This window comes from Triticum urartu, chromosome 4, assembly GCF_003073215.2.
Source record: "Triticum urartu cultivar G1812 chromosome 4, Tu2.1, whole genome shotgun sequence".
Taxonomy (NCBI): Eukaryota; Viridiplantae; Streptophyta; class Magnoliopsida; order Poales; family Poaceae; genus Triticum; species Triticum urartu.
Genome location: NC_053025.1, coordinates 437614830 through 437639141, shown reverse-complemented (window position 1 = coordinate 437639141; position 24312 = coordinate 437614830).

Below are 24312 nucleotides of genomic sequence, written 5' to 3'. Positions count from 1 at the left end.
CTCTATTTTTTTCAAAAAGGGGGGTCTCCCTAGCCTCTGCATCAGAACGATGCATACAACTAACTTAATAAAATAGCAAATAGGTTCAACAAAGGTCTGAAAGTCTCAATGAAAGTAGAGAAAAGGTCACAGTGAGCCAATAAAAAAGTAGCCATAAAGACACAACCGGCTGGCATAAGAAAGATAGGGAAACTAATTGCCTATCCTATTACATGACAGCCATCCAAACCGGTTGAAAATATCCCGTGCTACCATCTCCCGCCCAATAGATCCAGTAACCAAACGCTCCCTGGCCTTCATCGGAGTGAGTAGCGACCACATACGGATCAACGCAGTGGCTCGGAAGATAAACTGCAAAAAATGAATATTTGTTGTTCTGTTAAAAACCAAATCATTTCTGCAGTTCCAGACTGCCCACAATAAAGCACATACTCCTACGCGAATGTGTCTCGTTGTTTCGTACTCTATCCTGTAAAGCCACATCCCAAATAACGTGCTGACAGAATTCGGAGGAGTAATGTTAAAGGCTATGTGTACCGTCCGCCATAGAACTTTTGCCAGCGGGCAGTCAAGAAAAAGGTGTTTGATAGTTTCACCCTGATCACAAAAACTACATCTAGTAGGTCCTGTCCAGTTACACTTTGCCAGATTGTCCTTAGTTAAAATGACTTGTTTATGTAAAAACCACATAAACACTTTAATTTTCAAAGGAACTTTGACTTTCCAAACACATTTGGAACTAGGAATGGAGTTAGAATTGATAACATCAACATACATGGATTTAATTGTAAACTCTCCAGTCCTAGTAAGCTTCTAGTGCAACTGATTGGGCTGTTGAGACAGCTGAACCTCCATCAGTCTACTCACTAAATGGAGCCAAGCTTCCCAATGATTTCCAGCAAGCGTCCTCCTGAATTGAATATTGAGGGGGGTGGACTGAAGTACTGTTGCAACGTAAGCGTCTCGTCGTCGAACAATACTATAAAGAGACGGGTATTGAAGCGCGAGGGGTGTTTCCCCTAGACAAGTATCCTCCCAGAATCGCGTGTTGGTGCCATTTCCGATTATAAACTTTGTCCTATTGAAAAAAACTGATTTGACTCTCATCAGCCCTTTCCAAAAAGGCAAGTCCGTCAGCCTCGCTGTCACCTGGGACAAAGTTTTGGAGTGAAGATACTTACTACGGATAACTTAGACAGCCACTTGCTAAGAAGACATATGTTCTTGACGTCAAGATTTTCAATGCCAAGACCCCCTTGGTCTTTTGGTCTACAAATATATCCCATTTGGAGAGTCTGTATTTTCTTTTTAGTTCATCACTCTGCCAGAAGAATCGGGATCGATAGAAGTCCAGCCTTTTCCTAACTCCAACTGGAACCTCTAAAAAAGACAAGAGAAACATAGGCATACTCGTGAGAACCGAATTAATAAAAATTAATCATCCTCCGTATGACATGAGCTTGCCCTTCCAGCAGATCAGTTTCTTCTCAAATCGATCCTCAATGCACTTCCATTCTTTGTTTGTCAGCTTACGATGGTGAATTGGTATACCCAAATACGTAAAAGGTAAAGCCCCCAATTCGCACCCAAACAATGGCCTATAAGCCTCTTGTTCCTCATTGGCTCTTCCAAAACAGAATAATTCGCTTTTATGAAAGTTAATCTTTAAACCGGTCAATTGTTCAAATAAGCATAACACCAGCTTCATGTTTCTGCTTTTGCCAAGTCATGCGCCATAAAGATGATAGTATCAACGGCGTACTATAGAACAGACACACCTCCATCAACTAGATGAGGCACCAAGCCACCTACCTGACCAGCCTCCTTAGCCCTTCCTATTAGAATTTCCTACATATCGACTACAATGTTGAACAAAATAGGAGACATCGGATCACCTTGTCTCAGGCCCTTATGTGTCTGGAAATAATGACCTATGTCATCATTCACTTTAATTCCAACACTCCCTTTTTACGTGAAAGATTCTACCTGGCGTCGCCAGGCTTCATCAAAACCTTTCATACGCAAGGCCTGTTGAAGAAAAGGCCATTTGACTTTATCATACGCTTTCTCGAAATCCACCTTGAAAACAACTCCATCTAGTTTTTTTGTGTGAATTTCATGCAGCGTTTCATGAAGGACCACAACCCCTTCTAGGATGCTTCTGTCCGGCATGAAAGCAGTTTGGGAATGTTGCACCACAGAATGAGCAATCTGCGTGAGCCTATTAGTCCCTACCTTGGTGAAAATTTTGAAACTAACGTTAAGAAGACAGATCGGTCTGAACTGCTCAATTCTCACAGCCTCTGTTTTCTTAGGAAGCAGAGTTATCGTTCCAAAATTCAGGTGAAATAACTTAAGCTATCCGGAGAATAAATCATGGAACATCGGTATCAAATCCCCCTTAATAATATGCCAGCACTTTTTATAAAACTCTGCCGGAAATCCATCCGGCCCTCGAGCCTTATTATTTTTCATCTGTGAAATGGCTTCAAATACCTCTTTCTTCGAAAATGGGGCAGTCAAAATATCATTCTCATCTGCAGCAAGTTGAGGAACATCCTCAATCCTAGACTCATCCAGGGATACACAATTATCCTCCGGAGGCCCAAACAACTACTTGTTGTATTCGGTTATGTATAATTTTAGGTTTTCATGTCCTAAAATCGTTCCTTCATCTTGCTCAAGCTGAAAGATTCTTTTCTTTTTGTGCTTGTAATTGGTGATCATGTGAAAGAATTGAGTGTTCGCATCCCCCTGGACAACTTTGCGAACCTTAGCTCGCAGTGCCCACTTCAATTCTTCTTCACGGAGAAGTTCTTTCAATCTCATCTCCGCATCAAGTTTAGCATGAAGCTCCATGGTCTATAGAATTGTGGACTCGGCTTTTAAATCTAGGGACTGAATAAGTGTAAGGAGCCTTTCCTTTTCAACCTTATAAATCCCACTAAGATGCTTAGCCCACCCATGCAAGAAACTTCTTGAGTGCCTTATCTTATTCTACCAACGCTCAACTGAAGTCCTACCTCCTGCATCCTTAGCCCATTCCCTGGCTATCAGATCCAAGAAGCCTTCTCTTTCAAACCATGCCAATTCGAAGGAAAAGGAATTTTTGTTCCCCATGTGGGTTGCCTCACCAGAGTCCAGTAAAGGTGTGTGGTCAGATATTCCGCGCGATAGCGCCTGGACCGTTACCAAGGGAAATTTCTGTTCCCATTCGACGCTCGCAAGGACTCGATCCAGCTTCTCAAACGTCGGCTTTGGCAAGGTATTAGCCCAGGCAAATTTTCTACCCGAAAGCTCTATCTCTCTCAGATCCAAGCTTTCAATAATGGTATTAAACATGAACGACCACCTGCCGTTGAAATTATCATTGTTCTTTTCCTCTCTCCTTTTAATAACGTTGAAATCACCCCCAATCAAGATTGGAAGCTGCTCGGAACCGCAAATTCAAACAAGATCTGCCAAAAAATCTGGTTTGAGTTCGGGATGCGCGGCACCATATACTGCCACCAGTGCCTAATTAAACCCATCGGCCTTCGACCTAACCCAAAACTTAACTATGAAATCTCCCATCACTACGCTTCGGACTTCCAGCGATTCGCATCTAACTCTAAGTAAGATCCCACCCGATCTTCCTCTTGGATGAAGGCAGTGCTAATCAAAATCGACACCTCATGATAAAGTACTGAAAAATTGGGGAGAAAAATTATCTCTACCAGTTTCTGAGAGAGCAATAAAATCCAACCTATGCTCGATAGAAGCATCTGCAAGAAACCTTCTTTTAGCCAAGTCTTTCAGACCTCTCCTATTCCAAAAGGTTCCTCTCATATTTCGTCATGAATTTTTTTAGTAGTACGGATCCTAGCACTTCTACGCACCGCCGAAGCAGGGTAAATCTTCTGCTTCCACTTGCGTTTAGGTTTGTTTTGATCCTCCACCCAGTCCTCACAACCGGGCTCCATGGACCTAACTACCTCAGCTTCGAAAGTATCATCCTCTTCCTCTGTCTCAGGAAGGGATGGTGCAAGATCCGCACAAAAATTATCGAGCACCCTGACTCCCAACACATCTACGTCAGAATCATTCATGGGTTTGACCGCTGCTAAGTTTTGAATCATTTCTAAAGCATGTTCCGCTTCCAAATCCAGGATATCATTTACGGAGTTAGAGATTTCACTATCATTACTACCTAGTGAAACTCCTAATTGATTTGCATTATTAATAATCTCATTATTAGAAAAATGCAAAATGGAATTAGAGTGTTGACCGACATACCAGTAGTGACCTCAATGTCACGAAGCTTGGCCGCCCTCATGGCGCACCGCTGCTGCATGTCATCAACCTCCGGATGATCCTGGAGGCGGCAGCTCATCCGTCGCCCCTCAGATACTGGATCCGGAATCCCTCCATAAGCGACGACCTCCTCCCAAGTCGCCCCGCTCGAGGTAAGGCGTCCAGCCTCATCCCCAACACACTGCGGGGCTGCACCACTCGAAGAAGCGGCATGTGCTACAGCTAGCAGCAGTGAGGAGCTCCGTGGCCCCGTCGACGTTAGCCTCGAGCCGTCTCCCTGGGACGCAGGCACGCAGGGGGAGGGGAGTGTGTGGGCCGCCTGCCCTTACTCCCCGACCGACCCGGCCCTCTGGCTAGAGGGAGTTGCGAGCACCACAGCAGGTGCGGCCACCCTAGCTGCCAGAGCAGAAGAAGGGGCCGATGAGGGAGTCCTGGACTAAGGGGTCCTCGGGCGTTTGGCCTATTGGATATGGGACGGACTGATGGGCCGTGAAGATACAAAGCCGAAGAATATACCCGTGTTCGGATGGGACTCTCCTTGGCATGGAGGGCAAGCTTGGCGACTAGATATGAAGATTCCTTTCTCTGTAACCGACCCTATGTAACCATAGATTCCCCCAGTGTTTATATAAACCGAAGGGCCTGGTCCGTAGAGGGGAATCCTGATAATCATAGTCAGGCTAGACTTTTAGGGTTTAGCCATTACGATCTCGTGGTAGATCAACTCTTGTAATACTCATATTCATCGAGATCAATCAAGCAGGAAGTAGGGTATTACCTCCATAGAGAGGGCCCAAACCTGGGTAAACATTGTGTCCCCCGTCTCCTGTTACCATCGATCCTAGAGGCACAGTTCAGGACCCCCTACCCGAGATCCGCCGGTTTTGAGATCGACATTGGTGCTTTCATTGAGAGTTCCACTGTGACATCGTCAAAAGGTTTGATGGCTCCTTCAATCATTTACAATGACACTGTCCAAGGGGAAGTCTTCCTCCCCGGACAGATCTCCGTGTTCGGCGGCTTCACACTGTGGGCTAACTCACTTGGCCATCTGGAGCAGATCGAAAGCTACGTCCCTGGCCATCATGTCAGATTTGGAAGCTTGAACTACGTCATGGATATCCGTGGAGACTTAATCTTCGACGGATTCGAGACCACGGCAGCCGCTCCCTGCCACCACGATGAACATGATGTAAATCTGTCATCGGTCCATACACAGGAGATAGTACATGTAGCTGCTCTGGCCATAGATCCGGAGCAGATCACGCCATCCGAAGACGGGAAGCTCAACCCCGCCGCGGAAGCCGCAGACTCAGTAACTTTGGAGCCGCACACAGACTTAACTTCAAGTGACATCTATTTCACGGGGACTACGGACTCGTCTCCGGCTACAGGTTCCGAACCTTATGCGTCCGCGTACGTCAAGCTTGATCGGTCATTGATCGTCGAATTCAGCTCCGCGGACATCTTCCGACACTCGCCCTTGGGCGACGTGTTAAACTCGTTAAGAGCACTATCCTTAGCAGGGGGGCTTACAGTCGGACTGTATCTGGTTCGAACTGGAGGCTGACAACGGAGAATTTTGCTTCCCACCCACCGCCCACTTCATACACACTATCGAAGACTTAACCGACACGCCCGATTACGGCTCCGAAGACATTGATGGTATGGATGATGATGCCGATGAGGAGCCGGGCCAAGGCCCGCTGTTTACCGGACTCTAGACGGCCACTTCTTCCTACAACGTGTACATGGTGGATACACCTAAAAGAACTAACGACGATGACAAAGAAGATCCGGTTGAGGACGAACCTCCTGTGATACAACCAAAATGCCGGCGTCAGCGGTGCCGCTCTAAGTCGCGTCATGGAATAGACGGCGATACTGGAACAGGGGAAAATGACACTCCGGAAGGTGCCGAAGACAACAAAGACCCCGTTGATGCAACTGTCGTACAAAACGAACGGGAAGACGGGCAAGTTAGCCCTGATGGACAGGCCACCCACGAAGACTCGGAGGACAGTAATTATCTTCCGCTCTCCGAGGATGAGGCAAGCCTCGACAGCGAGGATTTCATCGTGCCTGAGGAACCTCAGGAGCAGGAGCGCTTTAAACGCCGACTAATAGCCACTGCAAGAAGCCTGAAAAAGAAGCAGCAGCAGCTTCAAGCTGACCAAGATCTGCTCAACGACAGATGGACTGATGTCCTAGCAGCCGACGAACACGGCCTCAAGCGCCTAGCCAAAAGCTACCCGGAGCGCAAATTACTACCTCAGATCGATGACGAGGCGCCGGAGCACATACCATCATCACGCAATGCGGCTGAATGACCACCACGTGGTCGGGATAAAGCGGCAACTCAAGCCGAACACCGGCCCGCCCTGCCTCATCATAAAGGTAGAAGCAAAACAGGTCGAGGTCATACATATGACCTTCGGCAAGACCTGGACAACAGAACTGGACATACCAGATCGATCTACGGATCGCGAGGACGTGCCCCGACACGTGACGACGGCTATCTATTCGGACGTGACAAGCCTAGTCACTCCCGGGCCGAAAACCATAGACTGACTCCATTGGAGCTACGTCGCAATGTGGCCCAACATAGAGGCGCCGCACACCCTCTTTGCTTCACAGACGAAGTAATGGAGCACGAATTCCCAGAAGGGTTTAAACCCGTAAATATCAAATTATATGATGGAACAACTGATCCCGTGGTATGGATTGAGGATTTCCTTCTCCATATCCACATGGCCTGCGGCGATGACCTTCATGCCATCAAATCCCTCCTGTTAAAACTCAAAGGTCTAGCTCGGCACTGGTTAAACAGTCTGCCCGAAAATTCTATTGGCAGCTGGGAGGATTTGGAAGACGCCTTCCGTGACAACTTCCAAGGCACATATGTCCGGCCACCAGACACCGATGACTTAAGCCATATAGTTCAACAGCCCGGAGAATCAGCTAGGAAGCTCTGGACTAGGTTCTTAGTTAAAAAGAACCAAATCATCGACTGTCCAGACGTGGAAGCCCTAGCAGCCTTCAAACACAGCGTGCGGGACGAGTGGCTCGCCTGCCACATCGGTTAAGAAAAACCAAAATCCATGTCAGCCCTTACCGCTCTGATGACCCGCTTTTGCATGGGAGAAGACAACTGGCTCGCTCATAGAAGCAACAGCGCCAACGATCTGGGCACTTCCGAAGTCCGAAACGGCAACGGCAAACCTTGACGCAGCAAACATAAATGTCGCAATGATAATGAAAGAACGCGCGATAAAGCGGTCAATGCCGGATTCAGCGGCCCCAAACCCGGTCAACGGAAAAAACCATTCAAGGAAAACAGAGACGAACCATCCAATTTAGACAAGATATTGGATCGGCCCTGCCAGATTCATGGCAACCCCGATAAACCAGCTAATCACACCAACAGAAGTTGTTGGGTCTTCAAGCAGGCAGGTAAGCTCAACGCCGAACACAAGGGGAAAAGGCCGCCCAGTGATAGCGATGACGAAGAGATTCACCAACCAAATACCGGGGGTCAGAAGCAATTTCCCCTGAGGTAAAAATGGTGAACATGGTATACATGACACACGCCCCTATAGAGGAGCATGAGACGTACTCCCTCCAGATTGAGGGTCATACTACGTTCCCACCAGCCGGAGTACAAGTCGGTCTTATTAAACCGCATACCTTGTCGGCCATTAAGCCGCCGGTCTCCATTCAGCAGGACCGACCAATTATGAAGTTGGACTAGCAGTTCGGCCTCCGCCGTCCGCATCATACACCCGCGAAATCTATACCGCGCATACATAACTATGCACTTAAAATACCATGGGCATCGGCGGAGGCACAATACGGACGGGCCTACAAGTACTTCCATAACCCCCTTCTTTTCTTTTCTTTTCTGGCCACTTTTTCTTTTTTCATTATCCTTTATCACAGGTTACTCGTAGGTTGGTCATCTTACCGACTCTATCGGAGTTCCGGTATGTACATTCATCCAAAAGTTACTCCCTTTAAGGAGCCCCTTCATCAAGGAAAGGCGGCGCAGACGTGCGACAGGAGGTCCAAAACAACTTTTTGTAGACCACACTCTCTATTTTGCGAGCCTGTAAAGTGCCTTCTACATCAGCCGTCGACCCTTGGCATGTCAAATAGCTAGGGTCGTGGCATTATTATATACATAGAGAGTTCTAGTGAATATAATATATATCCAGTATTCACTTTTCTCTTAAAAACTATATTTTGCTCCTTGTGTTATTTCACACGCCCCGCCAGGGGCTCGATATGGGAACAAACTAAATTGCCAACAAGTCCAAACAGCTTTATAGCATACTTCGGCGTCGCGAGTTTGGCCTTATATGCATCAGCTTCGAATCATGTCTTGGGTCAATAGTTGGGTTGCGGCTCATGTGCTTGCTACCGTCCGTTCCGCTCTATCGGCTAAGGTAGTAAAGGGAGAACTACTGTGATTGTGCCCTGGTTTACCTAGATGAGCACCTCAGTAGGGAAAGCCGAAAACTGACTGTCATGATGCGGCGAGAGCTGGTCAACCACTCGACGACTTATCGGAATCTTTCGTGATTCCCTCCGTATTACATGAAGGACCTTTCTTTATGTCACACATGTAAACGCACCACATTGGGATAACAGCGTACATACCAGGGTTTATATCGTAGACCCACCATAAAACTCCTATGGCTAAGTGAAAGTGTTAACACCCTATAGTCCGATTGCCTCGTTCACCGCATTGACACCTCCTTCATGGACCAAGACGTTGGGTTAAGAGTGATCATGTGCTTTTCCGAACACCCCTGTATTTTCCACGTGGGGGCTGAAGCCGATGACTGGAAAACCTTTAGATTATGCAAAAACGGCCACACAGGAGGAACCAAAAGCTTTCAAGCAAAAATCATAATATTGTCATCATATTGTCTGTTACAATTCAATACATTTCATCCAAATATCATATCTTTCGAGCACTAACCCTCTATCAAGCGGGCACCCTCTAAGACGCCCTTGAAATAGTGTTCGGGTGCATGATGGTCCTTACCCTTGAGGGGACTCCTCGCTGCAACATCAGTGGCCTTCATCTTGGCCCAGTATGTTTTGACACAGGCAAAGGCCATCCGTGCACCTTCAATGCTCGTGGAACGCTTAACGGTGTTGATACGCGGCAGCGCATCCACAAGCCGCTGCACCAAACCGAAGTAACTATTCAGAATGGGCTCAGTAGGCCACTGCCAGACTATGATGTCCTTCATGGCGGAACCAAATATCCTGTGGAGCTCGGCCCACTGGGCCATCTATTCATTTAGTAACAACTGACGCATTGGCGTGCCGAACTGTGACCAAAAAAGCTTCTCCATGGCACACCCTTCCTACACTTGGTAAAATTGCGCCGCATTGTAGGCACTCTTTGGCGGGTCCAAAAATGTGTTCGGAGAGCTCCACATTTGATTAAGCGGGGAATACTTCGGATCGCTGAACTTCGTCTGTAATAAGAAAGGCTTACCAGCCGATATCTCCCCAGCTTGCCGGATCTCTTCCCGAGCCGCTCTAGACTCAGATCGTGCTTCTTTCGCCTCTTGTAAGGCCTTGTCGAGATCGGCCGCTTTGGCCTTGTTATCCTTCTTGAGGAATTCACACTGGACGGCGGTTTCCTCCAGCTTGCGCGCCATGGTAGAAATTATTTCCTCACACTAGCGCCGAGCAGCCTGTTTGGTTTTTTACTCTTTAGCCACCTTATGGGCAGCCAAATTACTCATCCAGGCTTGCTCCTTGGCAAGGACAAGCTCAGCCCGAAGGGCCTCGACCGCAGCAGCACCATCTGTAGTTATGCGTGTCTCTGTATACAATTCTAGCTTCATGCTCATGTTATCATGCATACATATACTGACTGACCAAAAAACATACCTTGCGCCTCGTCAAGACGCCTGTTGATCAGCATGATGTCATCATCCGCCTCATCAATCTTCCGCTGCAGATCCGCAACCTCTGCGGATCGGGCAGTAACAGGGGAAGTAACAGCCTGTGTTCCAAGTAGTGAAATTATTTCCTCGATAAATATTTTTGATCCTCTGATTGCCTCCCTTGGGAAGCCTATCAGAGTCTCAGGGGCTACTATCTATACACAGGAGTATTTTGTGAATAAAACACAATTGAAAGCATTACAACACAAACCTCGAAGCCTCTTAGCAAGCTCGTGAAGGCCTCATTCAATCCACTTTTTGCGGACAGGACCTTTTCAACCACCATACCCATCAAGGTACGATGGTCTTTAGAGACGGACGCCTGTCGCAGCATGTATGTCAATATATCCGGCGCTTCTAGATCTCTGGAAGTTGTCGTAGCAGCACGGCCCCCCTTCGAAGGGATCCGTTCATTCGCCCCTAGAGTTGTCTCCGGCTGAAAGCCGGACAGTCCGGGGCCTTTATTGTTGGTCTGACGGACCCTGGGCTACCGAAGTATCACCTTCCGTTCGTGTTTTCGTCATCCCTCGCATCACTTGTGGATCAGGAGAGACCCTCCGGGACGACACCTCGAAGTCATCCTCCTTATTGGGCGAGGAGACTGGTGGAGGCGTCTCGCTTTCCATCATCTCTAGGAGAAGATCTCATGAGGAAGATGATTGTTGAGGAAGACTGTGCGCCGGGCTACAAAAACATACATTCTAGATGTTACCCTCGTCACAGGAGAGGAACAGGGTATGTGTAAAACACCCTTGTTCGCTTACGATTTAGGCTTGTCCTCGCTGGGGGACTGCGCGATAACGTCGTCCTTCAAGCCCGAGCTTCCCGACAGGGGCATCTTGCCTTGCTTGGGAGCCTTTTCCTCCCAATCTTCGGAGACGGCCCTTTTCTTACCATGGGGAGAATGAATATTGGCTTCTCCTTTACTTTTGTCTTTGGGCGATGGGGTTTTCATCTCCCCGGACATGGCATCTAATATATCTTCGGGATGGAGGCCACCTTTGGTCCTCCCGCTCTTCGTCTTGTCCTCCTTCGTAGGAATATGGTATGGTGCCGGGGCCAGCATCCTTGTTAATACGGAATCCGCCGAGTCTTCGAGAAGGGGGGCCGAACACCTGATTCGCTCTGCTTTCTTTATCCAGCCCTAGAAGAGGATGGTATGGTCAGTATTGCACTATGGCATACATTGCTGAAAAATTGTTCGGAAATAGAGCGCTTACCGAGGTATCCGGATGGTTGCGGTCGAGACCGATGTCTTCGGTGGTGTCCGGCCACTGTTTTCGTTTCCCAAAAACAGCTTCCATGTTCCTTTGTGTGAAATACCGAAGAAGTCTTGGAGGGTCCGTGGTCCTTCCGGGTTAAACTCCCACATACGGAGAGGCCGCCGCTGGCACGGCAGAACCCGGCGGACTAGCATTACTTGAACCACGTTGATAAGACTGACGTCCTTCTCAAGGAGGCTTCGGATGCGGCTCTATGGAGTCTGCACTTCATCAATTGATCCCCAGTCCAGTCCTTTATTAATCCATGACGCAAGCTGTAATGGAGGGCCAGATTGAAACGCAGGTATAGCTGCCCACTTGGCACCGCGGGGTTCAGTGACATAAAACCACTCCCACTGCCATAGGTCAGGAGTTTCGGAGAAAGAGCCTTTCGGCCAGGGAGCATTGATAAGTTTCTCACTGTAGCACCTCCGCACTCCGCTTGTTCCCCGTCGATTACCTTCGGCTTCACACTGAAGGTCTTGAGCCATAAGCCAAAGTGTGGGGGAATGCGGAGAAATACCTCGCACGTGACAATGAACATCGAGATGAAACGAAAAGAATCTGGGGCTAGATCGTGAAAATCTAGTCCATAGTAAAATTAGAGCCCCCGGACGAAGGGGTGAAGAGCGAATCCTAGCCCTCATAGGAAGTGGGAGATGAATACAACCCTCTCGCCGGATCTGGGAGTAGGAATAACCTGTCCTCGAGCAGGGAACCTGTGGGGAATCTCTGTGGTCAGGTATCTGGCCGTACGAAGCTTCGTGATGTCCTCCTCTGTAACAGAAGAGGCCACCCATCAGCCCTGAGGACTGGATCCAGACATGATTGGGAAGCTTGAAGCGATCAAGTCGAGCCTTGGGTGCTAGAACTCGAAGTTGGAAGGGCTAAGGAAAAGGTTGGCGCAAAACTAGGCGGCCCTTGGCTCCTTTATAAAGGCAATGGATATCGGACGCCTCCACCTAAGCCTGAAAACCTGCCTTTTCTAAAGGAATCGTACCAATGGAACGGTTGGGTTATCCATGTTCATATTGGTGAGAATCCCATGATAAGGGGACATGATCTCTGCTTCGACAAGACGTGCCATAAAAACCGCACCTCGAAACATGGAACGGCGGGACAAGAAACGGTTCGAAATAATGACCGGGCAAATGTGATGTCACGTTACAAAAAGTTGTCAGCAGATTGGACTCGTGAAATATTATACTCTCTACAGCTGTGTGTGGTACTTGTGTTGCAGATCCGGACACATTCATTTCATCCGAAGACTATCTTGGAGTATTCCGAAAAGGGAACCCGCCTTGCAATGCCGAAGACAATATGCGCACCGGACACCTCGTCATTGAAGTCTGGTTCAGGGGCTACTGAGGGAGTCCTGGACTAAGGGGTCCTCGGGCATCCGACCTATTGGATATGGGCCGGACTGATGGGCCGTGAAGATACAAAGCTGAAGACTCTACCCATGTCCAGATGGGACTCTCCTTGACGTGGAGGGCAAGCTTGGCGACCAGATATGAAGATTCCTTTCTCTGTAACTGACCCTATGTAATCCTAGATTCCCCCAGTGTTTATATAAACCGGAGGGCCTGGTCCGTAGAGGGGGATCCTGATAATTATAGTCAGGCTAGACTTTTAGGGTTTAGCCATTATGATCTCATGGTAGATCAACTCTTGTAATACTCATATTCATCGAGATCAATCAAGCAGGAAGTAGGGTATTACCTCCATAGAGAGGGCCCGAACCTGGGTAAACATTGTGCCCCCCGTCTCATGTTACCATCGATCCTAGATGCAGAGTTCAGGACCCCCTACCCAAGATCCACTGGTTTTGACACCGACAGCCGAGGCGACCTGCCCAGGACCCCCTCCCCTAGCCACAGCCGCCACCGTCAGCTCCCTCGCCCGGGATGAGACAACGGTCAGAGTGGGAGAACAAGGGGCCACCTACCCAAGATCCTCCCCCTCCCTCAACCGAGGTCATCTTAGAGACAATCACCTCCAAGCCCCCGACCACGGGACCTTCAACAGCATCAAAATCCAGGGTAGGTAGCATGCGCTCAAGCACGTCATCGGACTCCATCTGATCACTCCAGAGTCAGGGAGGAGCAGAAGCTGGCTCAAACGACCCAAATCTCAGAGTGTTCATTGGCACCGAAGAGGATGGTGTCGTCCCGTCCCCGGGCGTCTGAGAAACGGACCCCGATCCATTGGACAACTCTCGTCCAACATCATCCACTGGCGCCTCCTTAGCACCCGAACTATCATCTCCCTCGTGCATGTCTACATCAGTCCCAGCGAGAGCCTCAGCGAAAAGATCGATATCCTCAAACTCAATCTCGAGGTTGTATATCTGGCCCCTATATGTCAACTTAACCACATCAAGCACAAACTCAATATCCAGAACACTCACCAGCAGTCGGGCCACCCTGTTAGCTCGGGTAAAGGCCATATCCACTCTCTCAGTTTTCCCAACCAAAATTCCCAAGCTAGCAACGACCCGAGCATCCTGCGGCGGCTTCGAGGGAGCCCCACAAAAACGTAACCATACCTGAGTAAGAGGCTTGCCCTGTGGCTCAACCTTCTTCCACTCATGAAACTCTAGGATGCATTTTGTGCCAGGCACTCTGCACAACCCGAAACTCATAAGTCGTTGCAAGTCCTCAACAGAAGGGAAGTCAACCTTATACATGTTGGCCTCGAGACTGATAAGCTCCCACTGGAAGTCACCTGGAGCTAACTCCTTAAGCCTCTGCAAAATCTGAGTCTCATACACATCACCTTTCGTGATTTTCACAACCCCAATGGTCGTGCTCTGGGTCTCCTCTAGGATCTCCCTTGCACTAGGAGACTCAAAGAACATCAACTCAGCAAAATACACTCCATAAATGGTAATAGTCGGCATCTGTTCATGCAAAATCGGGCATTCCCCCGTATCATGTGCTGGCTTGAGGCAGGTATCACAAAGCCAAGTCACGCATTCAGCAATAAAGTGGCCCTTCTTGCCACAATGATAGCACAGCACCTTCTCCTTTTTGCGAGCCCACTTGGACGCTCTATCAGAATCTGCCATGTCTGCAGCCTCGACCAAACCTGTCGTGGTGGTCTCAGTCCCATGTATCTCAGCATTAGCCACCGGAGTCACCACATCCATAGCCTGACCGGACAGTTCCGGCGTCTGACCAGGATCGGCCGCCTCTACGGAGGCCGTCGGCTCGACGATGACAGGCGGAGGAGGTTGATGGTTACGATACCGACCACCTCGACCACCACGATGACCACGGTATCCATCTCGCTGCCGATAGTCTAGGCCTGATGCCCCCCCCCTGACAAAGCCACCCGGAGGGCCAAAAAAAGGTCTCTCAGCTGTACCATTGCGCTACCAAACATATCCACGACCACCGCCCGTCGACGACGAACCACGGTGTTGGCCATCACCATGCGCATTGTAACCATCGTCACCCCATTGTGCCCGGGCGGTCCATTAGCACCACTGTTAGCCGGGCCACAAGGCATACCCGCACCTTCAGCTCCCACATTGTCAGGTTGAGGCGGCGGTGCATGCGTCTGCCCCAGCCCAAGCCATTTTTACGGCGGCCTCGCAATGTAGTGGGGCGGCGGCGCAGCCCGAGGCTGATGCCCGTGCGTCTGAACCTGGTTCCCGGGCAGAGGCGGCCTCGGTCCTTGCGGAACACTGCCCCACCCCGCAGCAGCCACCGCAACCGGGCCCTGCGCCAACGTCCGAGGTCCTTGAGCAGCCACGCCCCGACCTGCAGCAGACACCACTACCGGGCCCTGCGCCGGTGGCCGAGGCCCGAGCTGGCCACCTCCGCGACCCGTAGCGGTCGGCGCTGCCCTGGCAACCACCGGTGGTCTAGGGCTTGGCGGTGTCGCGGCACCACGCCCGGCGCTAGCAGCCGGTGGCGGTGCAACACCAGCACGTCCAGCTCCAGCTGCCACCGTCGGCTTCTTCCCCGGCGGCGCACCAGCCCTTGGCCAGCCATGGCCACGAGGAGAGGGATGCGTTTCGCGCGCCCAGGACCAGACGAAGGGAAACTCAGCTTCGCACAGCGCCGAGAAACCCTAGCTAGGAGCAAAGATGAACGAGAGGAGCAGAGATTGATCGATCTCCTGCATGAGTCGGCGCAGCCAACATGGGTGGGAGCCGGTTTAGCCTGGGCCTCATACCCAGCTAACCCCGGTGTCGGTGTCAAAACCGGCGGATCTCGGGTAGGGGGTCCCGAACTGTGCGTCTGAGGTTGATGGTAACAGGAGGTGGGGAACACAATGTTTACTCAGGTACGGGCCCTCTCTATGGAGGTAATACGCTACTTCCTGCTTGATTGATCTTAATGAATATGAGTATTACAAGAGTTGATCTACCACGAGATCGTAATGGCTAAACCCTAAAAGTCTAGCCTATCTGACTATGATTATCAGGATGTATACGGACCTAGCCCTCCGGTTTATATAGACACAGGAGAGATCTAGGGTTACATAAGGTCGGTTATAGAGAAAGGAATCTTCATATTTGGTCGCCAAGCTTGCCTTCCACGCCAAGGAGAGTCCCATCCAGACACAGGTAGAGTCTTCGGCCTTTGTATCTTCACGGCCCATCAGTCCGGCCCATATCCAATAGGTCGGACGCCCAAGGACCCCTTAGTCTAGGACTCCCTCAGTAGCCCCTGAACCAGGCTTCAATGACAAGGTGTCCAGCGCGCAGATTGTCTTCGGCATTGCAAGGAGGGTTCCCCTTTCCGAATACTCCAAGATAGTCTTGGGACATAATGAATGTGTCTGGATCTGTAATATAAGCACCACATATAACCGCAGAGAATATAATATTGCACGAATCCAATCCGTTGACAACTTTTTGTAATGTGACATCACGTCTGCTAGGTCATCATTTCGAACTATTTTCCGCCTGCCGCTCCATGTTTCGAGACGCGGTTTTAATGTGCACATCTTGTCGAAGCAGAGATCATGTCCCCTTATTGCGGGATCCTCATCAATATGGGTGTGGGTAATAAAATCATGCCGTTTACACAGCCCTTGGGAATAGGCGAGTTTTAAGGCGGGTGGGGAGGCGCTTGATATTTGTTGCCTTTATAAGGAGATTTGGATCCCCTTTCTTCAACCACGCCTTCTCTCTTTCTCTGTCCTTCCATTCTTGAGCTCCAGCGCCCAAGTCCTCATTATTTCCATCTCAAGAAGCACTCAGCGATGTCCGGATCCAGAGGTCAAGGCTAGTGGATGGCCTCCTCCGTTAGGGAGAAGGACATCACGAAGCTTAGGGAGGCCGGGTATCTAACGAAAGAAATCGCCCACCGGCTTCCAGCAAGGGGGTAAATCGTCCCCACCCCGAAGCCCAATGAGAGGGTGGCGTTCATCCCTCATTTCGTCCGTGGGTTAGGGTTTCCTCTCCACCCTTTCATCCGCGGGCTTATGTTCTATTACAGGCTAGATTTCCATGACCTAGCCCCGAACTCATTCCTCAACATCTCGACATTCATTGTCGTGTGTGAGGCCTTCCTCCGCATCCAACCCCACTTCGGACTGTGGCTCAATATTTTCAACATGAAGCCGAAGGTGGTCGATGGCCAGCACGCGGAGTGCGGAGGCGCCATGGTGAGCAAGCTGCCCAATGTCACATGGCCCAAGGGTACTTTTGTGGAGACCGTCAAGGAGTGGCAGAAACTGTGGTTTTACATCATAGAGCCCCGCGACGCCACTTGGGCCGCGGCTCCCGAATTCAACTCCGGAGCTCCAATGCGGCTCACCTCCTGGATAGAGAAGGGCCCAAATTGGCCTTCGTCGGACGAACTTATAGCGCTGCAAACGCGCATCCAAAGCATGGTGGATAAAAACATCAAGCTCGTCGACGTCATCCAGGTGATGCTAGTACACCGGATCCTCCCATGCCAAAGCCAAACCTGCCCCTTATGGGAATTCGATTCGAAGAAGCACCAAACCTTGGAAAGGCTCTTCGGAACCACTCATGAAGATGCCTGGAAGTTGCTCTTCAAAGGCAACGAGACGCCGCCAGCCATGGACTCGGACCATGGGCACGATATTACCCATCATGCCAATGCGGTAAGTCTTTCACGTCTCAAGGCGCATCCTTGACTTGCTTGTTTCAAGGAGGATATCTAAACTTTATTATTATTGTTTTTTCAGGTATGGATGGAGAGGGCGCAGCGGATTCATTGTTCGGCTCCGCTGCCCGAAGAACTAGTCATCCTGCTCCTAGAAAAGATGCTGGTGCCGGCGCCCTATAAGGTGCTGGAGAAGAAGGCCAAGAAGAACGCCAAGGGGGTCCGGAGTGGTCTCCGCCGCAAGGGAGCTTCAGACATGTCGTCCGAAGACAAGACTCTCTCCTCCGTCGCTGAAGACGATGAAGAGGAGGAGGAAGAAAGCACCTCTCCCCCTGATGGGGGAGGAAGAAGAGGGCGGCCTCCACAAATCTAGAGGCGGAAGCGCCCAAGAGGGGGAAGGTCCCCCTTGCGGATAACTCTGCGTGGGACGTCGACAGTAGCCCGGAGCGACGCCCCCGAAACAAGCCTCTCGCCGCGTCGTAAGTACTAAAAACCCGCATACGTCCATACATCCGGCCTCTCTTGCTTCATGATATTAATATGTTTAAATGAAGTCGTTGCAGTCCGGCCCACGACAGCTCCCAGCGATCCTATTCAAGAGGTTCGTTGGATTCGAAGGCGATGGCCAGCGAGTCACCGCCGGCCGCTCACTCTCCCACGGCCAAAGACGACGACGAGGTGTTGTCCCAAAGGACCTTCCCTGGCCAAGGAGAGGTTTAGGAGGCCGCCAGGGTGGCGCCAGAGGGCGAAGCCTCGGCTGCCGGACACATGGGGGAGCAGACCCCCATGGCGACTGGGGATGGGTGCCTTGCTCAATTCGTCCCCCAGCCGAATACAAGTCCGGAGACCTATACGGCTCCGGAATCCAGCGAGCAACCTCCTTCGAAAGAAGGGGCTATGCCTGTTCCGCCGGTGACCTCTGTACAACCAGAGGCACCGGATAATCTGCTGGAAGCGCTTCCATTGTGGATGAACACCGTAACCTTATGGGTGTGGTGATTGAGAGGGTTCAATCCATCAAGAGCAGACTAACCGAAGCCTGCAGCAGCCTGCTGATAGGTTTTGAGGTAAGCGACGCAAAAGAGAAAATCCCCATATGGACAGTAGCCCCTGAGACACTGTCCGGTGTTCAGAAAGAAAAGCCGGACAAAGGATCAATTTATTTTTGCAGGAGACTACCTAAATATGTCTTATATGAATAAGCAGGCATCATTGCTGGTCGCGACCTCACACACTGCCAAAGTCTCCAGACTGAAGCAGAGACTAGAGCGGGCCGAGGAGGAGCTTGGCCAAGTGAGGAAGCAGCTAGAAGACAAGCAAGGTATGTACTGACTGGTTGTATATGCGGATAGGATAAATAATGCGTATTGACCATAGTGCCATGGTATGTGTAGGAGCGGCGACCAAGGTCGAGGTCCTTAAACAGGCCTTGGCCCAGGCCGAGGAGAAAGCTGCCAAGGAAAAAACCGCTCGAGAGAAGCAAGAGGCCAGGCTTGATGAGGTCCAACAAGAGCTCCAAGATGCAGTGAAGAAATGTGAATCCTTGGGGTGCGACATTTCGGCTTGAGAGACCGAACTCGCTAAGGCCCGCCAAAGTGCGGAAGAGGCCCGGGTTGAGGCCCAGGGCGCCCTCCAGGAGATCCAAGAGGCCAAGAAAATCGCGGCAGGTAAGGCGTTTAGTATGCAAAGCAAGTATGTGAAGAAGAAGTATTTCTTACTAACCCGGATTCAGAGTTCTCTAGGGGCATTCACAGATCTGCCGCGCAGTGTGTCTGACGCTGCGGAGTTCTTCCGAGCCGAAGAAGGGAGCTCCGCAGAGAAGCTGTTCTGGTCGCAATATTGCGCGCTAGAACATCCGGTGCCCTTTAGCGATCGGCTGAAATAGATGGTCGAGCTGCACAGGGTGGCCGAACTGGCCATGAAGGATATGATAGTCTGGTTGTGGCCAGCCGAAGCTATTCCAAGCAGCTACTTCGGCCTCGTGAAGAAGCTGGTGGATGCATGTCCTCGGCTGGATGTCATCAAGAGGTCCGTCTGCATCGAGGGCGCACATCTGGCCTTCTCTTATTGCAAGGTCTGGTGGGCGAAGCTGGATGCTGTCAAGCTAGCGACCGGGGGGCGGCGGAGGGCAAGGAGCACTGCACGCCTGAGCGATACTTCGGCGATGTCTTAGAGGGGTCCCGCATTGTTGCGGATCATTGTGCGAAGGACACCATCTTTGAATGAATGTATTCGAGCTCCCTCTGCCTTGTATGATGAAACAAAATGTTTATGCAATATAATGCTTGTTATGTTTTTAAATTTTTACTTCCTGTGCGGCCGTGTTGTATAAAATCTGAGGGTTAACCAGTCATCGGCTTCTGCCCCCGTGTAGGTAGTACGGGGGTGTTCGGGATGGAATCTAAACAATCCTGATCCAATTAGATGGTCCTTGAAGGACTTGTTTAGCGCAACGAACCAGGCAACCAGACTATGCGGCTGTAACGCCCTCACTTAGCCATAGGAGTGCGACAATAAAAACATGGGCACAGCCCCTAGTATCCGAACTAGAGTGCTATAAGCGTCTGATCAGGAAGTACCAATCCTTCGCGTAATGCGGAAGAAATCTCCAACGATTTGCATCCTCCGAACAGCTGACCGGCTCGCACCGCATCATGACAGTCAGTTTTCGTCTTTCTCTACTGAGGTGCTCCTTTGGATAAACCAAGGCACAATCGCAGTAGTTCTCCCTTTACTACCTTAGCCGATATAGCGGAACGTAAGGTAGCAAGCACAGGAGCCGGGCAACCCAACTTTTGACCAAAGACATGATTCAGAGCCAATGCATATAATGCTAAATTCGGGGTGCCGAACTGTACTTATAAAAAGTGTTCGGACTTTTGTTGCCATAATGTGGGGTGCTATGAAGCCCCTGGCAAAAATCAAGCGTACCAAAGTGTACAGGTGCTACCTGATAGGATTATCCACAGGGGAGCTGAAAAACAAGGAAAGAAAACAGATAAGGTACGAAGGTAAAAAGCTGGAGTCCTACAGCTCCAGCCGCAAATTGTTCTCATTGTAATTTAATTAGTACGTCAAAGCGCATTGATACAGGTAGTGCGATAAGCAACAGGCTATTTGACATGCCGAAACCAAGGGAGAGATGCATGTGGGTCCTGAAAAATAGGAAAGTTATCGTTACCAGAATCACCTAAAATGCCCCCCATATGTCTGTGTTTCTCGCCGTATTGGTGTGTTTATCTTTCAAGAGGACCGATGACCAGGCCATCAGATGGTGCCTGTGGGATTGAGACCTGAAAAGGAAACAAGTAAAAGTGAAAGTATATGTGTATCTGACGTCGGTTGAGCCGTACTATGGACCACAAGCTAGTTGTGCCTCCGTCGATGCCCATGGGATTTTGAGTGCATAGTTATGTACGCGTGGCACGAATGCCGCTACTTGATCGGAACTGCGATGGAGGCCTGATTGTTAGTCGAGGTCCTGACGAGCCGAGCTCTCCTGCTGCAGAGTAGTTTGGACCCTCTTAACGGTGTTCGTGGGCTCGACAGCTGAGTTAAGGTTCTGCTTGAGAAGGCCGCTCTGTACTTCTGCTGCTAAGGCAGCTGTGTGCTCTTCTATACGGAGGGAGCGTTCCATATTTTTGTTGACTATTATGACGCTGCGTGGACCGGGCATCTTGAGCTTGAGATAAGCATAGTGTGGTACTACGTTGAATCGAGCGAACGCAGGTCTGAGCAATGCGTGATAGCCGCTGCGAAAGGGGACGATATCGAAGATTAACTCCTCGCTTTAGAAGTTGTCCGGAGATCCGAAGACAACCTCGAGTGTGATTGAGCCCGTACAGCAGGCCTCTACACCTGGTATGACTCCTTTGAAGGTAGTCCTGGTGGGCTTGATCCGAGATGGGTTAATGCCCATTTTTCGTGATGTATCCTGATAGAGCAGATTAAGGCTGCTACCTCCGTCCATAAGGACGCGAGTCAGGTGGAACCCATCAATTATTGGGTCTAGGACCAGTGCGGCTGAGCCGCCGTGACGGATACTGGTCGGATGATCCCGGCAATCAAAGGTGATCGGGCATGAAGACCATGGGTTAAATTTTGGGGCGACTGGCTCTATCGTGTATACGTCCCTGAGCGCACACTTGCGCTCCCTCTTGGGGATGTGGGTAGCGTATATCGTATTCACTGTTTTAACCTGAGGGGGAAACTTCTTCTGTCCCCCTGTGTTCGGTTCCTGGGGCTCTTCGTCATCATCCTCGCTTTGCGATCCCTTTTCACTGTTCTCGGCATTCAATTTGCCAGCCTGTTTAAAAACCCAAAAATCTCTATTTGTATGATTGGGTGGCTTGTCTGGGGAGTCATGAATCTGGCACAGACGATCAAGTATGCGGTCCAAGATGGATGGACCTGAATTGTTCTTTTGGAACGGCTTCTTTCGCTGACCGGACTTAGAGCCCCTGAATCCGGCATTAACTGTCGTGTCCTCGGTGTTATCACTGTTGTTTCGGCGCTTGTATCTATTGCGTCGAGACTTGTCTTTGCTAGTTTTAGCTTCAGGGCTGCCGGCGTCGCTTGCATTGTTTTTGCTATGGGCCAACCAACTGTCCTCGCCCGCACAAAAGCGGGTCATGAGTGCCGTGAGGGCTGCCATGGATTTTGGCTTTTCTTGGCCGAGGTGGCGAGCGAGCCATTCGTCGTGGATGCTGTGTTTGAAGGCTGCTAGGGCTTCGGCATCCGGACAATCGACGATTTGGTTCTTTTTAGTTAAGAACCTAGTCCAGAATTTCCTAGCGGACTCTCCGGGCTGTTGAACTATATGGCTTAAGTCATCAGCGTTCGGAGGTCGGACATATGTACCTTGGAAGTTATCGACGAAAGCCTCTTCCAAGTCCTCCCAGCTGCCAATAGAATTTGCAGGCAGACTATTGAGCCAATGCCGAGCTGGCCCTTTGGGTTTTAAAGGGAGGTATTTGATGGCGTGGAGGTCATCGCCACGGGCCATATCAATGTGGAGAATGAAGTCTTCGATCCACACCGCAGGGTCCGTGGTTCCATCGTATGATTATATATTCACGGGTTTGAACCCTTCTAGGAATTCATGATCCAGGACCTCATCAGTGAAGCAATGAGGGTGTGCGGCGCCTCTATAACGGGTCGTATCGCGATATAGCTCTGATGGAGTCCGTCTGCGGTTTTCGGCCCGCGCATGACTAAGTTTGTCACGTCCGAATAGGTGGGCGTCGTCGCGTGTCGAGGCACGCCCTCGCGGTCCGTAGATTTATCTAGTATGTCCTACTTTATTGTTCAGGTTTTGCTGGAGGTCATATGTATGACCATGGGATAATTTACCTCTGCCTATACGCTGAGGCGGGGCCGGCTGGTGTTCGGCCTGAGTTGTCGGTTTGTCTCGACCACGTGGTGGTCGGTCAGCCGCATTGTACGATGGAGGTATGTAGTTCGGCGCCTCCTCGTCAAACTGAGGTAGCAATTTGCGCTTTGGGTAGCTTTTGGTTGGGCGCTTGAGGCCGTACTCTTTGGCTGCTAGGACATCCATCCATTTATCATTGAGCAGATCTTGGTCAGCTTGAAGCTGCTGCTGCTTCTTTTTCAGGCTCCTTGCCATGGCGATTAGATGGCGCTCGAAGCGCTCCTGCTCCAGAGGTTCCTCAGGCACGATGAAATCGTCGGTGTCGAGACTCACCTCATCCTCGGAGAGCAGAAGATAACTTCCTTCCTCTGAGTCTTCATGCATGGCCTGCTTGCCAGGGCTAGCCTGCCCATCTTCCCATTCATCTTGTTCATTAGCTGTTTCAATGGGGTCTTCGTTCTCTTCGGCACCTTCTGGAGTATTATCTTCTCACGTGCCGGTGTTGCTGTCTTTACTGCAGCGTGACTTAGAGCGGCGCCGCTGACGCCGGCGCTTGGATTGTATTTTGGAAGGTTTATCCTCAGCTGGATTTTCCTTGTCATTGCCGCTATTCTCCTTTGGTGAATCCACCATGTATACATCATACGAGGAAGTGGTCGTTCAGCGTCCGGTGAACGGCGGGTTCTAGGCCTCTTCTTCTCCAGCATCGTCGTCCATACCGTCGATGTCTTCGGGGTCGTAATCAAGTGTGTCAGTCAAATCCTCGACCGCGGCGATGAAGTGGGTGGCGGGTGGGAAGCAAAATTCTCCACCGTCAGCCCCTAGTTCGAACAGGATATAGTTTGGCTATGACTCCTTTGCCAAGGAAAGATTCCTTAACGAGTTTACGGCACCTCCAAGTTCAGCACACGTTTAGCTCGATGACGTCCCATGAACTCCGATCCAGCAGAGCTCCACAGGAGAGTTCCGTCAGCACGACGGCGTGATGACGGTGATGATGTTGCTACTAACGCAGGGCTTCGCCTAAGCACCGCTACGATATGATTGAGGTGGATTATGGTGGAGGGGGGCACCGCACACGGTTTGGAACAATCAACCTGTGTGTCCTAGGGTGCCCCCCTGCCCCCGTATATAAAGGAGCAAGGGGGAGACCGGGCTGCCCTTGCAGGGCGCGCCAGGAGGAGGAGTCCTCCTCCTAGTAGGAGTAGGACTCCCCTTTCCTACTCCTACTAGGAGGGGGAAAGGAAGGAGGAGAGGGAGAAGGAAAGGGGGGCGCCGCCTGTCGGTGTCAAAACCGGCGGATCTCGGGTAGGGGGTCCTGAACT